At 41.5% G+C, this 16,933-nt stretch overlaps 1 pseudogene; it reads right to left on the reverse strand.

The window, feature by feature from the left end:
* Positions 1-2,640: 2,640 nt before the first annotated feature.
* Positions 2,641-10,885, reverse strand: LOC105905838 (annotated as a pseudogene).
* Between the last annotated feature and the right edge of the window lie 6,048 nt (positions 10,886-16,933).

The following is a 16,933-nucleotide window of genomic DNA, read 5'->3' on the forward strand; positions in this document are numbered from 1 at the left end:
TATGCTGAATTTGACAAAAAGTGTCTGGGATTAGAATCGCGGACTGCACTTTAACACAGATAAAAGGCAAGAACACAACTAAATATTTCAACCATTCTACATCAGGCAAACAATATAAAAATGGGTTTTCAAGTCCAATCCTGCTAGTATAGTTAACTAAAAAACCCTAAAGAGCTCACATGTGAAATTAAGGTCGTTAAAAACTTTACGTTGTCACTCACTCTCTGTCTGTCTCACTACATACATTCCCAAGGATAATCGCGATTCCCGTTGGTGGCAACTTTGAAGGTGACTTTAAAGATTGGGGGATTTTTCCCTTTGATTTCAACACCACAGGTGTTGTTACCTGACTTGTACCACTTTCCACCATTACATTCAAATAGACCTATACAGGACTCACAATTTTCTTACTGTCATATCTGCCTTCTTCACTTGATCATAACTACTACTACTTCCAATTAATTGCCAGTATAGGTCCCGACACACCATACTGCCATCCTTGTCGGCTAAAGCTACATACCGTACACAACATTTTGGGAGTGCGACACCCACCGCCTTCAATTGATACGACGTTTGCCAATTTTTGCATGACGTTGTGTTTGTTCTTATTTTGTCTTTTTAGGATTTGTATTATTGGTATTCGAATATTATTAGTTTTGTATAGTTTTTGTTAGATTTTCTCGGGGCAATTATTTTATTTCAGCACACGAAAATGTCTCAAAACCACTAGTTTTTGTCTTAGTTTTTGGTGTACAATAATAACCCTGGAGCACACAACTTTGGAGACATAGCTTTACATAACCGATGTTGCACACAAAAACGTTTTTTTTTTTTTTTCTCTCTTTAAATAGTTTTCTTCCCCAAAGCAAGATTGCATTGTAACATATTGTTATATAGCCTACAGCAAAAAATGACAGTGTCTTGTTCAGACTCAGTTTTAAAAGGGTGCTACATACAAGTTACACGACTCATTACACGCAGGACATTTAGATATACTAACCTGTGCATCAAGGTTCTGCAGAGGTTCTGCTTTACTACTTCTGTTTTTGAGAGCCAGGGTGGTTCCAGGTCATTGCAGGCTTATCTCATCCCACAGGACTTAAAAGCAAGAACTTGTTAAAGTCCGGCTGTTTAGGCCACTCTGAAGAGGAGAGAAGAGAGAGACAATGGTGTGCTTAAATGTCACCCAACCAAACCAACTTCTCTCCAACCAACTGGAAACCTCAAACATTTCCAGTCAGCCTCACTCAACTTCCAAACAAAAATAAAGAAAATCAAAAGGCTTCTAAAAAACCCTTCTTTTCAGGCACAATGCAATTGGGAGATGTAGTGATATCCTAGACCTGTGGGTTAGATGGGTATATACATCGATTTTGTAAGTCGAGGGGAGAGCAGATGTATGATGAACCTCTCTACATGTGTACAACTTCCAAGCTCCGCACTACCAGTGTCAACACATACTCAAATGCTACTACTATGAATTCGCATTGGCTTTTCAAGGTCTCACTGGGATGTTTGCATATTAAATGAGAAGAGTTCCTTCTTAGAACCACGAATGGATTTAAGAAAAAGCAAAACAATAACTGAACAAAGAAAAATCAAACCACTGTGTAGATGAGGGGGAAAAGCAGGGTGGGGGTGGTTAAGAGTGAGAAAATAACTGAATCCACAAACCTTGCTTTATTAAATTGCAGTTCCCCTTGCATTTTGAAGGCAATTAAAATCTGGATCTAAAGCATCATGTACACTGGATCTCTAAGCCTCTCGAGCCGGTTAGACCTTAAACTGAAAGTTGTCTAAATAGGAATTATTAAAAACAAGAGAACTGAAAGGCCAGTTACCACATCGCTATAAGGGGAAGACTTCACAGACATTCACTCAAGCAAAGACGGCAGTCCAACTTCCAAATCAAACTTACATAGAGGGAAAAAAACGTCCACCTGTAACTTAAGATGTGAATGTGCCATCTGTCTGTAACAGCAACATTAAAAAGCAAAGTTGCATGCACATATTACTCCATTAACTGCAGACAGCCCATCCAACACTAGGTAGGGGGGTAGCCCGTTCCAAATGGATCTGTGCCAGTTACAGACACACAATGTTATATATAAAGTCTGGTGTATAAAGCAATGCTACAAACCTGAGGTGAATATCCCTATGGATTTTCAGCTGGATTTCTACAGCTCTGCAGTACCTCTGGAGATTCCCATGTCGTAGAGGACAGCCTAAGGTATACGGCCAGCCTATTTGACCACTAAAAGTACTGAAGATGTATTTAAAGGAAGACAGCATAATCTTTTCAATAGATGGTTGAGTCGTGGATGGCTCCGTGACCGCTTCGGAGAGGAATGACTGAACAAAATAAGTGTTAAATGTACTAGTTCTACAAGCTCTTTGACAGCATAATTCATATTTAATACAAGGCGGTCCACCCATATTCATCTTTGCATTAATGTACGCCTTTAATCACAGGAAGTGAGCTCTCAGGCACACTATTTTTTTTCTGACCTTATGGGCCATTCATCTGTCAAACTTACATTTAAATCCTGTTTTAAGCCAAAGTACTCAATGATGTTCATCTTATTTGTCATGATCTCTACAGAGTAAAAATATTTATTAATGGAAATACATACAGTTAGCTGGTATCTGAAATAAACATGTTTTTAATAGGTTTAATCTGTTGTATCAGTAATACAATGAAACAGATGCATAAAGTCAGCTTCCTTTGTGATTAGTGAGATCCTTTTAAAATAAAGTCTGTAAAATAGAACACCTGGAAATATTTCAGATACTTCCTCTGTCTTAAAGAACACGATCACCGCAACAACTAAGAAAAATGTTCCATGTCTAGAGTAACGTTAAATCTACTTAAATCTGCTTACAATCACACTAATGGGAGTCACAGCTCAATTACTACAACGGATATTCACATATTCTGTCAGTAACAACGGCAGTGAACCTAGAATATTTAAAAGTAACGTGACCTAGTCCTTATAATTGCTGCGTTTAGGTATTTTGTTTTAACACATTGTGACCAAAACATAACGGTGGCCATCAATGCTATCGAATACTTGAAATAGCAATGTGCAATAGGTGTACGAACTCCAAATAAGATCCAAGATGCCAACAACCTGATTTGATGCAGAACTAAGGACTAAATCAAGTTTCACTGTAATTGGACTTACTTGGCCATTTATTCATACATGGGGTCTGAAGATCAACACGTCAACTTAAATAACATATTTTAAAAATAAAATAGAAGAACTTACAGTACATATCTTCAAAAAGGAAAAAATAACAGGCCTTCACCAACAAGCAACAGGAAAGATCTTAACTGAATTACTATAAACGACATAATAAAGCAAACTGCAACATTGTAGGTCCCCCACCAAGGAAAATGAAAAAGAATCCAAAGGAGTAGTCCTATTACGCGTTGGTAAACCAGGCCTAGATTATTAGCGACTGAGGAGAAATGACCATGTCTCTTAAAGATTGGATGTTGCACTATGAGACGATGTATGGTTGGGCTTTCTGGTAAGGAACACCTGACCTGATTAAACCAGCCTGTGATAGCTGAGGTTTGTTGACTGTACCAGAAAATGGGTTCAGTGATCCAGTCATGTCCCTGCCGACAATACGGCTGGGAGCTATTTAACGGATGGGATATTTAAGCGGCAATTTACTTTTTGGCTAGGGGATGGAGCTGCTCTGTTGTGCGACTCACCAGGATTCCTAATATGAGCCTCCATAACCCCCCCTGCCGTAACCACCACCGCCACGGGAGTAAGGAGCGCTGCTTCTGCCCGAGTAATTACCTTTCATTGGACCATAGCCAGACGACTGCTGGCCATAGCCACTTCCAAAGTCATTGTAGCCGTTGCCTCCGCCATAGCCTCCCATTTGGTCTCCATAGCCACCCCCGTAACCGCCACCGTATCCACCTCCATAGCCACCACCGTAGCCGCCATCGCTGCCTCCGTAGCCACCACCGTAATTCCCGTAGCCCCCACCTCTTCCACCGCCGTAGCCGTTTTGGGATCTTCCCATTCCACGCCGCCTCTACCTCGACCACCGCGGCTGCCAGCAGCTTGGATTCTTGTTGGTGAGAGCTTTCTTCACTTCCACTTTATGGCCGTTGATGGTGTGGAACTTCAGCACAACTGCTTTGTCAGCAGAATCATTATCTTCAAAGTAGACGAAGCCAAACCCTCGTTTTTTCCCTGTATCTTTGTCGGTGATTACCTCTGCTTTTTCGATGGCACCAAACTGGGAGAAGCATTCAAGAAGATGTTCGTCTTCAATGTCATCTTTGAGACCCCCCACGAAAATTTTCTTGACTTTCGCAAGAGCCTCTGGCCTGCCCGCATCTTCTCGCGCCACGGCCCTTTTCAATTCGACGTTGTTACCATCTAGAACGTGTGGCCTAGCAGCCATGGCAGCATCCGCCTCCTCTGGTGTTGAGTAGGTCACAAAGCCGAAGCAGCGAGATCGCTTCAACGCTTGGTTCTGCACCACAACACAATCTGTCAGCTCGCCGTATTGCTCGAAATGCTTACGGAGACCCTCGTTGGTGGTCTGAACATTCAGTCCACCGACGAACAGCTTGCAGAGTTGATTTTCCATAGCTATTGCGTTTTCTGAAAACGGATTGAACTGCGACAATAAGCAAGGCTAGCTACCAAGTAGTCGCAACACTCAAAATGGCGGACTATATTCCAAAGGAAATTAAAAAATGGCGGAGGAGTGGGAGGTGCTACAGTGACAGGGATATCCGCCAAAGCTTTCCTTGTAAAGCCAGGTTCATTCATACCCGCGTATACCAAATTAAGGATTTCACGATTAAAGCGAATAAATCAGCCAAACACATTTTCAGCAACGAGTCTGACCAATTCAAAACAAATGCACATTGTTACAAGCCTTGAATAAGATTACAATGCTGTAAACAATTCCCTATGCTGCAGTTAACGTTGAGTGTGTCCGTGTTTGATGTAATTTACTGACCGGCCTTTTTGCATTGTAGACAATAAGAATTGCGTTGTTCCTGCTTTGCAAGCAGACTAGAAGGTTGTTTGTGGTAGTGTGATAAGTTTTCGGCGTTTCATTTATTTCTAAATCATGTGGCGCCGATTTAGATATAACGTTATTTTAGCATACACATTCTGGCTTTGAAATTCGTGAAAATACTTTCGGTTTGTGCTTGTAGCCACCAGCACTAAACCTGAAACGGCGCCCTTTGCATACAAATTCAGATGAGACGTGATGAACAATGCAACACACTATTGATCTCCGAACCATAACTAGATACCACCATTTGGCAATTACCAAACCAACAATTAACCAATTCGGTTCTGAATATAAAAACCAAACAAGTTTTCAAATCATGAAAAAGTTTAATACAATTTGACAGGGTTGTGAGTTAACCGAATTTCAAGGTTAAGCAACATTTCACAAAACTGAGTCAACAGAACAGCACAGGACTTAATAGAGAATAAAACTGGATCAGATAAAATAAACGTGTATAAAAAACTAAACCCACAGAGCCTGACATCACAATTTTACATCACATAATAAAAACAATAAAATACTCGGAACAGAGAACAAGCTGCTTTTTACATAAAGTTAGCCAATTCCCCTGAGTTTCATGACTCGTGGGTAATAAACACAGAGCCAACAGACAGGGCATCGTTCCCAGTTCGCCCTCTTAAACTAAAACCATTCACTACAATCATCAAAAATGGAATAATTAACGTGCTGAAAAAAAAGTTTTAAAGTCCATAGCTAATGTCCATTGTAAACGGCATAGCAGTCTAGAACATTAGGAAGGGGTTTCGGCCTGTGGTTTGGATTGGGGGAGACTTCCTCCAACCTTTTGCAACATTTTGCGTTCTGAAGTCCCAAAATATGTGCATCCCTCAACGGTGCATGATTCAATAACCACCGTAACCCCCCCTTCCGTATCCACCTCCTCCTCCACGAGCATATGGTCCCCCACCCCTACCAGCGGCATAATTACCGCTTTTCACTGGACCATAACCAGATGGCTGTTGAGCATAGTCCTCACCAAAGTCACTATAACCGTTCCCATTGCCATAGCCGCCCCCCATCTGATCGTACCCTCCGCCATAGCCGCCTTGGGTTCCGTAACCGCCACCGTATCCGCCTCCATAGCCGCCATCATTGCCATAGCCTCCGTAATAGCCTCCTCTTCCGCCGCTGCCGTAGCCATTTTGAGGCCGACTCATTCCTCGGCCTCCTCTGCCCCGTCCACCGCGACGACCTGCTGCCTGCATCTCTTCTTTAGTAAGAGCCTTCTTCACCTCTACCTTGTGTCCATTGACCGTATGAAACTTAAGCACAACTACTTTGTCGGCGGAGTCGTTATCTTCAAAATAGACAAAGCCGAAACCACGCTTCTTGCCGGTCTCCTTATCGGTGATGACTTCGGCTTTCTCGACTGTGCCGTACTGTGAAAAATATTCGTTCAGATGTTCCTCCTCAATATCATCTTTAAGTCCACCAACGAATATTTTCTTCACCTTTGCTAACGCTTCTGGCCTACCGGCGTCCTCCCGAGCGACGGCTCTTTTCAAATCCACGTTGTTACCGTCTACAACATGTGGCCGAGCGGCCATCGCTGCATCTGCCTCCTCCGTGGTCGAGTATGTTACAAAGCCGAAACAACGAGACCGCTGTAACGACTGATTCTGAACCACAACGCAGTCGGTGATCGTTCCATACTGCTCAAAATGCTGCCGCAAATTTGCATCTGTGGTCTGAACATTCAGTCCACCGACAAACAACTTACATAGTTGAGCAGACATATTTCTACAACTCTCCGAAAGGATCGACTGAACTACCACCGGTAACGTACGGTTTAAACAATTCGAAGCGCCTCTGTCGTTACGTCAACACATGCGCCGCCTGTACTGATTGGTTAAAAAGGAGTCACACGCCCGCCCCTTCCTTTCACGTATGTCTGTCGCGCAGTTACAAATAACATTGAAATAAAATTACACTTTCACAATTTAAAATGTAATTATTTTGTTAATGAACATTACAAACAATTCAGTTTTTTTAAGCACGAGAAAGCTGTCGGAACATTAACATTGGAAATCTATTTTCCTGTTGTATGTGTAATGCATTTGGAAATGTTGTAAATTATGTTCAGAGTACTTGTACAGAGTGTATGTCATGTTATGTTATATTATGTTTGTTATGTTATGCTATGGTAGGTTGTTGTGCGTTGCCTTGTCCTAAGAATTTCAGTGCCCAGTCTGACCCTGTGTCATTCTGTGCATCTGACAATAAAAGACTTGTGACAGTTTATTGTTTAGGCCTCAAGGATATACAAATCTATTCCTTTTATGGCCACAGATGCCGTCAGGAAGTGTTCTTTGGGAACTATATAGGACACATGTGTTATTAACGATCCTCCATACTAAGTGTTAAGCAGCTTGACCTTCTGCCTTGTTATATGGTACTTGATATACATTATGCACCTTAGTAGGGTCCTGTGCACTCCAGACAACATACATTACCCAATATGACAAAATCACTTTCAAAATGCACTCAAATGGGTCTTTACAAAAACTACTGTGTGCACTTGGCAACATAACTCAGCATGTCTGGAGGCACGGATTAAGGCAAAGGGAGGTATTGTTGCAATTATCATTATCAAAACCTCTATTGAATGCCCTTGTAAAAGTTTCAGGACATAATACTTTATACATAATGAGTCTGTGTATCATGTGCCTTTGTTTGTAGTTTTATATATGTTTACATTGTGAAGATCCAGATACCAGGCCCTAGAACAGACTAACAGGAAACCCACCAATAGAACTCATTTTAAGGGTCTACGTACCCTTTTCTGACCATAAAACCACTGAATCTTTAATACCAAACCATGTTTTAGGTGAAAGTCTGGCTTGATTTGGGAAGCTGCACACAGATGCACACTTAAATACCAATGCTGACTGTCAGTGAGGATTGGTAGGGCATCCCTTATAGACAAGAGCTTTGCTCTAGGTTAGACAGCCCAGCTCATATTTAACAACACATCTGGTTTAATATAAAATAATTTATTTGTCTGTGTACATAGTTGAAACAACCAAATAATGCCTTTTGCATTGCTGCGTCACTGATGCTCATACAGGCGGATTCAAGTCAGACCTTAAGATAAATGATAAAGATTAGACGGTGATTCTGACATACAAGTAAGGAGTGATACACAAAGACTAGGTTTCCATTTATGAATTGTTTGTTTTATCCAAAGTAACTTTTGCTTTTAGCCCTAGTAACTTGCAGTACCTGTAGAGGGTACATCTACTCAGCATGTGTAACCATTTGAGCCAAACCATGGTGTTCTTAGCACCAAGCACAACCAATTCAGCTGCAGGAATGTATAGGATCACACAACACTGAATGGCCACCGTCACATTACTGACCCATGGGGCTTTAAAATCTCCCAACAGTCTTGATGCATCGCCAAACTCCACAGCCACAGTTGATGTGGTCTGAGTCAGGCATCACCAGCTACCTGCAAGTAAAGAGAAAAAAACAAAATAAGAATTTTATAGCGGCAAACATGAGATGAATCCTTGCAAATGGTTCATTTATGGTCTAAGGAGTGTGTTTCAGTTCAGACCGTTCCACAGGTTAGCCAGGTGGTGTCAGTCCAAACTAAGAAAATAAAAACGGACAGCTGTATTTCATACACTAAATATACTAGTTAAAAGTTAAACTTGACCAACACTTAGTGAAGACATGTTGATTACATACCTATTTTGGAGGGCGATATCCTAATGTGAAATTTCAGTCCTATAATCGACCCCAGGTATTGAACAGGGTCCCTGTACAAACAAACTGCTACAGCTATTTTGAAGTACTGGGATTACTGAAAGAAAACCTAAATATGGGAATCAGAAGTAATTATGAACCCCCTTGTCCCCAACAAGGATAAGATCCCGAGCTACTGGTCAGCAACTTCATCAGCTCGTCTTTATGGTCACACGCCCCCGTACAGTACCGGCAGACGTCTCCCACTAGGATAAGTAGTACTGTATGTAGAATAGCACAGAGGCACCTAAATCTAAATAGACTGAAATTTAATACAAGTTATTTTAGTTAAATACATAACAGTATTAAGAGAGTAAACTAAGTATACGGTCAAACTGTTTATTAAAAAAAAGAAACATACATTTGCATACCATTGTTCAACATTCTTTTTGATGTGAAGACATAATATACAATGTACATATGTATGCTGGAAACGATATACTAAGTTGTAGCCAAAATACCAGAGTGCAGATAAATAACTTGTGTGTTGTTCAGCGGATACAGCTGTAGGCTACCGTAAAAGCCACACTGCTTTCAGCTCTGTAACGCACATGAATCGAACATGTGCGTCCAAAACCCAAAACTGCTAGACACAAGCGCAATTCTATCCTTTGTGATACATTACTGAGCAGGGGTAAAGTTACTTGTAGCAAATCAAGGTAGCACATGACACACAACTCTAAAAGGAGAAAAAAAATATAATAAATGCTGGTGAACAATTAAAACAAGCCTTGCACGAAACAAAAACGTATTATAAAATAAAACAGGCAAACTAGGTTCTACCTACACGACCTTAACAAAAATGATCAATTGATTTTGAACATGTTCTACAACAAAAGCTGGTCGAACAAGTCAGGTTTCTGGGAAGTAGTCTTCCTACCTGTTTAGATTTGAGGTCTTTTAGGAAAGGTTTCACAGTGTCCGCCCCGTGATGTTAAGCAGAGGCCAGATGATTGAACCATTTTGTCCAATGTCGTGATATTGAGGGTATTGTGGGGACAAAGTTCAGTCTCATTTACTGCCCTTAGTACGGGGCACCGTACGCGCCTCTGGGATAGCCACCTCCACCACCTCGGGGATATGGAGCACTGCCCCGGGGGGCGGCGTAGCCGCCTGCTGCCTTCATGGGCCCGTAGCCTGAGGGCTGCTGGCTATAACCACTGCCAAAGTCACTGTAGCCATTACCGCCACCGTAGCTTGCACTCTGATCTCCATAGCCACCGCCATAGCCGCCGCCGTAACCTCCAGCGTACCCTCCACTTGCATAGCCTCCGCCATAGCCGCCATCATTGCTTCCGTAGCCATAACCTCCGCCGTAGCTGTTGTAACCACCTCGGCCACCTCCGTAGCCATTTTGGTTTCCTCTCATGCCTCTTGGCATTCCTCTTCCTCCCCTTCCTCCTCTGCTTGCAGCTTGCATCTCATGCCTTGTGAGGGCCTTTTTTACTTCAACTTTGTGTCCCTTGATAGTATGGAACTTGAGGACCACCGCTTTATCGGCGGAATCGTTATCGTCAAAGTGAACAAAGCCGAAGCCTCGCTTCTTGCCGGTGTCTTTATCGGTGATGATTTCGACCTTCTCAACAACCCCAAATTTTCCAAAATATTCATTGAGGTCTTCGTCCTCGATGTCTTCCTTCAGCCCACCAACAAAGACTTTCTTCACTTTGGCAAGCGCCTCGGGTTTACCTGCATCGTCCCGTGCCACAGCTCTTTTCAACTCCACGTTTCGGCCATCAACAACATGTGGCCTAGCGGCCATTGCTGCATCTGCCTCCTCGGCGGTTGAGTATGTTACAAACCCGAAACAACGAGACCGCTGTAGTTGTTCGTTCATTACCACAACGCAGTCGGTAAGAGTTCCGTACTGTTCAAAATGAGCTTGGAGCCCATCTTTGTTAGTCTCCACGTTCAGGCCACCGACAAAAAGTTTGCAGAGTTGATCCATAGTTCAAGGTAAAATATTTCTTCTTTGCCGCCGACACAAGCTTCTTGCTGCTCAACAGTTGGAGCTTAAGGTACCCCACCTTCAGTTAAGTTGTCGTAACTCTGACGTCAAGCGCGTTTAAATACGTGAAAAAGTAACGCCCCTCAATCTGCTCGGGCCAAGGCCCGATAGCTCCACCTACCGATTAATGGCGCAATAGGTAGTTCTGTCTGAAACGGTGAACAGACAGCAATATTTACATAATATAACTCTGAAAGGCATTATATTTTGATATTTCTTCGACACTGACAAATACATAAATGCATTTCCCCTGTCCATGTAGGATTATTTAATTATGATTGGTTTATAAGCATTTTATGGTTTACAACAAAAACAACTTCCCTTTTAATGTAGATCATTTCTAGTGTCAAATTTGATTATGTCTGGTTTTACATCTTAAATGCCTCTAAACTTTCAATCGGAAAGCGCCTTCACTAGGAATGAGTGGACCTTAACAGATAAAGCAGTTCAACCACAATGCTATGACAAAGATCATCATAACTTGCACCTAAAATATAACCACAGTGTTGACAGGCACGTCTGTTACTTTGGAAAATGGTTAATGTGGAGCAGGAGAGTGCCTAAAGTCACCATCTTACACAATCTTTACAAAAAGTAAAAACAATTTTTAATGGGGCATTGGGGGCATAGAAAGGAGGGGTACGGGGTCTGTAACAAGTCAGTGTCACACAATATAAGTGCTGTCATCATTAGATTTCAAAACCAAATGGGCAAAACACTGCCCATACAAGCAGAGATGTGCAGTTTATTATGTCATTCTGTAAAACAGTACTGTAGATTATACATTATGGTAGGTAGTACTGACCTGCTAGGCCTACAGGGTGTGACCAGTTACATCTGGCTAACATTTACCCTGAAACTGTAGCCTACTTAAGGATCATGAACTAATGTGACCCGATGCAAACAGACCATACACTCTCTAACTGCATAAGAAACAGTTGTATTCTGCCTTTCAGCTCGTAGGCTAACACCTTTAGCCTACTTTGTCCTCTGGTCGATTCTCTTCTCAGCCGTTGGATGAAAGCCAGGGTTTTAGAAAAGCTTGGCTATGTTGCATTTGTATAAGCCAGGTTGCTGCTTTTGAAGTAGCGCTATTAAATAGAGTAGCCTAGAAAACTATTCCGCAACAGCATGTGCAGAGCGGGAAAAAGAACGCATCCACGTGCTCTTATTTCTGACAATTAAAAACCAAATGAATGAAAATCATCTCAATATGTGGCATGCGTGACATGGGGGTCAAATTTCTGTGCAGTAGGTCTATAACTCAAAGCGGGGCACCTGCTCACCTTATAGCCTATGCCAGACGTCATGAATATGCCCATTTATTATATCGTTATCCATTACTTAGCCGTATAAACAGAAATGCCCATTTTCAGGGGATGTTACGAGAGTCTGTAGCTTGTGGCCTAATAATATTACACTGCTACTAGGTCCAATAGCCAGTATGCTAGACCTACGCATACTTAATGGATACGTTGTGGCTTTTAAACAGTCTAAATATATATATTCACTCATATTTACCATCTATGTAGCCTATCCAGCCTACACATTATGTTTGTATTTTGCTCTTTCGCCAAAAGTCTTCTGCATTGATCTTAATACTGCAGAGATCGCATCAAATGTGTGAGACTACTGATAGGCTAATTTAACACAACAACAGGTCACGCATCCTCAAGCATAGCCACAGACAAAGAGGTTTCGGCAACGCCCTGGCGACGACATTAGGACATCGATGGCCAAAGTTTGTATCTGAATGAGGACAACTTGACTTCTCCTCATGTGATGGTAAATTCCTTTGACGTGTAAACGACTAGCTCTTGACACTTACTCAGTAGCCACCCCTAATCACATTATGTTGAGTAGCAGCCTAGTTGGCAAGGCTGCACACATTTGATAAAGTTTATAAATATTGTAAATATTCTGTGTGACCCAACTAGTATTTCAGAATATTTAGTTGTATTTGAAATATGACATGTCGTTCTAATGGTATTCATTGATTTACACTCACAGATTATACTCACAGTAGAATTTCTAGGACCATACAAGGACACTAACACAAACCTTGACTCCACAAAAAAAGTTAGGCCTGGCCATTGCCAATGTAAATAAATGCATTTAAACACACACAATTCAATATCCTGCACAAGCTTTACAGAAATATTTTAATTCAAAATTATATACCCATCATACGATCAGAAGTGTCCTTTTATTTTCCTCACCTAAACCCATGGTTGATACAATTTATACCCTGAAACTAACTTAAGAGCCTACATTAAAGAAGCAGACAGAGGGAGAAAGAAGCATAGGATGTGTTGGTGTGACCTGGATAACACACTTAATTATGAATATTTAGTTTGTGTCAAAGTGTGAGGTGTATTGAAAGGAAATAGTCTGGACTAGTTTCTGTATATTAGGTGTTACCATGGCAAGATATCCACAGGCAATTTATCAGCTGTACTTCCCCAGTACGCTCCAATATAATTTAATTGTTGAAAAGATCCTCGAATAACCCAAAGTACTTCTAGTTGTAAGTGAACTTAGAAGTCATCAGTACTGTGTACTGTAGGCCTGTATTCTATTGCCAAAGTGAGTTAGAGAAAATGTCTGACAAAAGCACTGCTGACTGTGGGACTGCAGATGCCCCACACCTAACAGGCTGCAAGGCTAATACTCACATACACCACACACACAAAGTTCTGTTGACCTACAGTAGGCTATATGGGAATCACTTGCCTCATAATCACCTGAATTAGAAGCAAAGGTTAAATACTTATTGTACATTTATGCAGCATGGTGTTGCGTGGCCATGGGGTTGCTGTGTTCATTATGGTCTGGAAACTGTACTTGGCCTTTCACCAATTGGGATTGACATTAGTGTTTTCCAAATTTCAAAACACAACACTTTCTGGGGTGTTATCATGAACCCCCTTAATTTGCTGACCGCAGACTCTAATTTCCACTTGCTTCCGACACCACATCCCAGCATAATAGGGACCATTTGTCTAACCCATTTTAATGGTGATGTTTGCTTGAACTCCTTGTATGAGGCAAACTGCTGTTTTTGACAAACTGATGGCCTGTGGTGTTTGCTGTGCCAGTGTAACATGCCGCTCTCACACAGCCCTGTGAACAACCCCATGTCTGTATCTCCAGAGGCATCTGTAAGCCAAAGTCATTGTATAACATGGGGACTACTTTCTGAAGATTTTCAGCAAACCTTGACTTTTGACCATTCAGAAGCGCAGAAAAGGTCATTCAGGGACAGGGTGAGGTTGATAAGGACACTTAGCAGAGCAGGGAAGGAGTGGGAGGTTTTTCTAATGTTTGGATAGTGCCTGCCTGATCCAGCAGCTTTGATGCCTCTTCAAACAAATATGCCTCTTCAAGGGGTATACTGTAGATTGGCTGATTAAATATGCTGATACCTGAAAAACTCAAATAACTATACCATCGAAAGATAAAAGTTAATTAAGATACTCATCCCAGGCATGTTCAGTTTGTAAACAGGATACATTGCTGGGTGTTGTGTCCCAGGCATGTTCAGTTTAATAGTATCACTGTAAAATGGGCCTTTAAACAGGATACATTGCTGGGTATTGCCTATTGCTGACTGGATTGCTCCATACCATACCTGCCAACATTTGAGTAGCAAAATCCGGGAGATTTTGGTGGCGGCGGGTGGGGAGTTTTGAGGGGGCATGGATGGCAGAGGCGGGCAAATGTTGGTTTTGAGGGATGTTGCTTATATAAGTATTTATAGACAACATTTGTATTATGTTTTATGTAGTCTTCAGTATATAAATAAATACACAATAACTGTATCTGTTAACCAAAACTAATATATACAATTATTATTATGTATTCACAATCACTTATTTCTTATTATAGCAACTAACTATTGCAATAACTTATTATTTATTCATGACATTTTTTTATTACAACAAAATCATTCATATGAACATCACAGAAAAGATGTAAGCCTTGCACAGGTCTCAGGATATGCATTATAATTTAAAACTACTGTTTTGTAGTATTGTAAAGGTAGGTGGCTGACTTGGCTGCCCTAAGTGTTTTCTTAGATGGGGTACTTTGAAGGAGGCTTAGTATATTTATTTCGCAAGACAAGAGATAGCACAAAGTGCTGTTGTTCAAACTTGTTCTATTCTCTGTAGCTATTGTTTGAACCATAATAAAAGTCCTTTCTGAGGAGGCATTGCTATGTGGAAAGCAAAGTAATGCCTTCATCAGCCTAGCTAGCTGTCTTACCGCCGTGCCCTATGTTGAAATCAATACGACAAGCTTTGCAAAAAGCATGACTATTATCAAATGACTGTGTGATACGCATGGAAACTCCTCTGTCCAACAAGACTTAAATTTACAAACATATTTCACATTTTTCGGTGGTACACCGGCATCGCTTTCTGCCATTTTCCCTTTCCCTTGCAGTTTCAACTTCGCGCGTCAATTGCATGCGCAGAAAGATCAACTGCGCAATAGGATAGGTTGCCAGATTGACAAATGGGTTGAAAATGGTATAGTGCAGAGGTCTTCAACCGGGGGTCCGCGACCCCCAGGGGGTCCGCGGAGGTACTGCAGGGGGTCCGCCAAATTATTCCATCATCTGCATTTTTCCCTCTTCCAAAAATGAAAAACGTCCAATAGGCTACATAAACAGATCGTAACAATTGCTTTCTATTCGTTTATAAAATAATACATAGGCTACCCATGAATCTTCACGCGATCATTTCATCACTATGGCAATATACTGGTGTAGTATATGCACTTTTAGCTACATTTAGCTATCTGGTGCCAAAACACGTTACCTGGCTGCCATAACCATAACATTTTAAAATGATAGATCGTTTTGTAATTTCTCTGAACAAAAGCTCCACGTCATACAGCACTGGTGGCGGTTCAGATGACCTACCTTCAGAGGATGCCAACATGCCTTAATACCCAGAAGCGCAAACTGGAGAAAACGCGTAAATATTCAAATAATTATCTGAAGTTTGGCTTCACCTACAAAGAGACCGATGGTGACGAACTACCAGTGTGCGTGGTTTGCTCTTCCGTGCTATCAAACGAAAGTATGAAGCCATCAAAGCTGCAACGACACTTAGACTTAAGAGACAACACATGCTCACTTGAAAGAAACAAACATTTAATATTTCCAGGCCCGTTTAAAATATTTGAGGGCCAGCAGACAATCAGCCAAAGTTGGCGAGCTAGCTTTAAAACCCTCTTATCAAGTTACATTACGTGTCGCTCAGACCAAAACGCCATACATAATTGCGGAAAGTTTAATACTGCCAGCAGCTAGTAATATGTGAAAAACAATGTTTTGGAAGGAAAAGCATCCCTTTGCCCGCCCTATTGATGAATTGGCAGCTGATGTGAGGGCACAACTAGTCGCGAAACTCCCGAAAGCAGATTATTTGGCACTACAATTAGATGAATCCACAGACGTGTCAAACGACCCTCAGCTTTTAGCGTTTGTGTGGTTGTCGACCAAAATGAGATGCAGGAGGAATTTATATTCTGTAAGTAGCTGCATGGACGTACAAAAAAGTTCAGAGATTTTCAAAGTGATCGACAATTTTTTCCTTGAACATGATATACCCTGGCCAAAATGTGTCGCGATGTGCACAGACGGTGCAAGAGCCATGTGTGACGCACTGAATGCTTCATACGGAGAATCTTGTTGCCAAAGACATGAGTGATGAATTGTCAAACGTCAGGCCTCTCACTAAGTATGAGATATTTCATACATACTTAAGCTTCTCAAGCTACTCAATTCTTTGTCCCTATCTGAATACAGAGAAAAAATGTCAATAATAAACAGAATAAATTGAAACAAGTTGTGTGTTACAAATTATGTATAATTATGTTCAAACATGTGTAGGGGAGTGTGTTTGTGTGTGTGTGTGTGTGTGTGTGTGTGTGTGTGTGACTGACACTTCGTTCCAGATAAAATATATAAATATCAGGCCTAAATTTGGGGCGGCAGGGGTGGGGGTCCCTGCTCAGTGTCTCTCTCAGCCAAGGGGTCCTTGGGCTGAAAAAGGTTGAAGACCCCTGGTATAGTGTATT

The sequence above is a fragment of the Clupea harengus genome, chromosome 20, assembly GCF_900700415.2.
Source record: "Clupea harengus chromosome 20, Ch_v2.0.2, whole genome shotgun sequence".
Classification (NCBI taxonomy): domain Eukaryota; kingdom Metazoa; phylum Chordata; class Actinopteri; order Clupeiformes; family Clupeidae; genus Clupea; species Clupea harengus.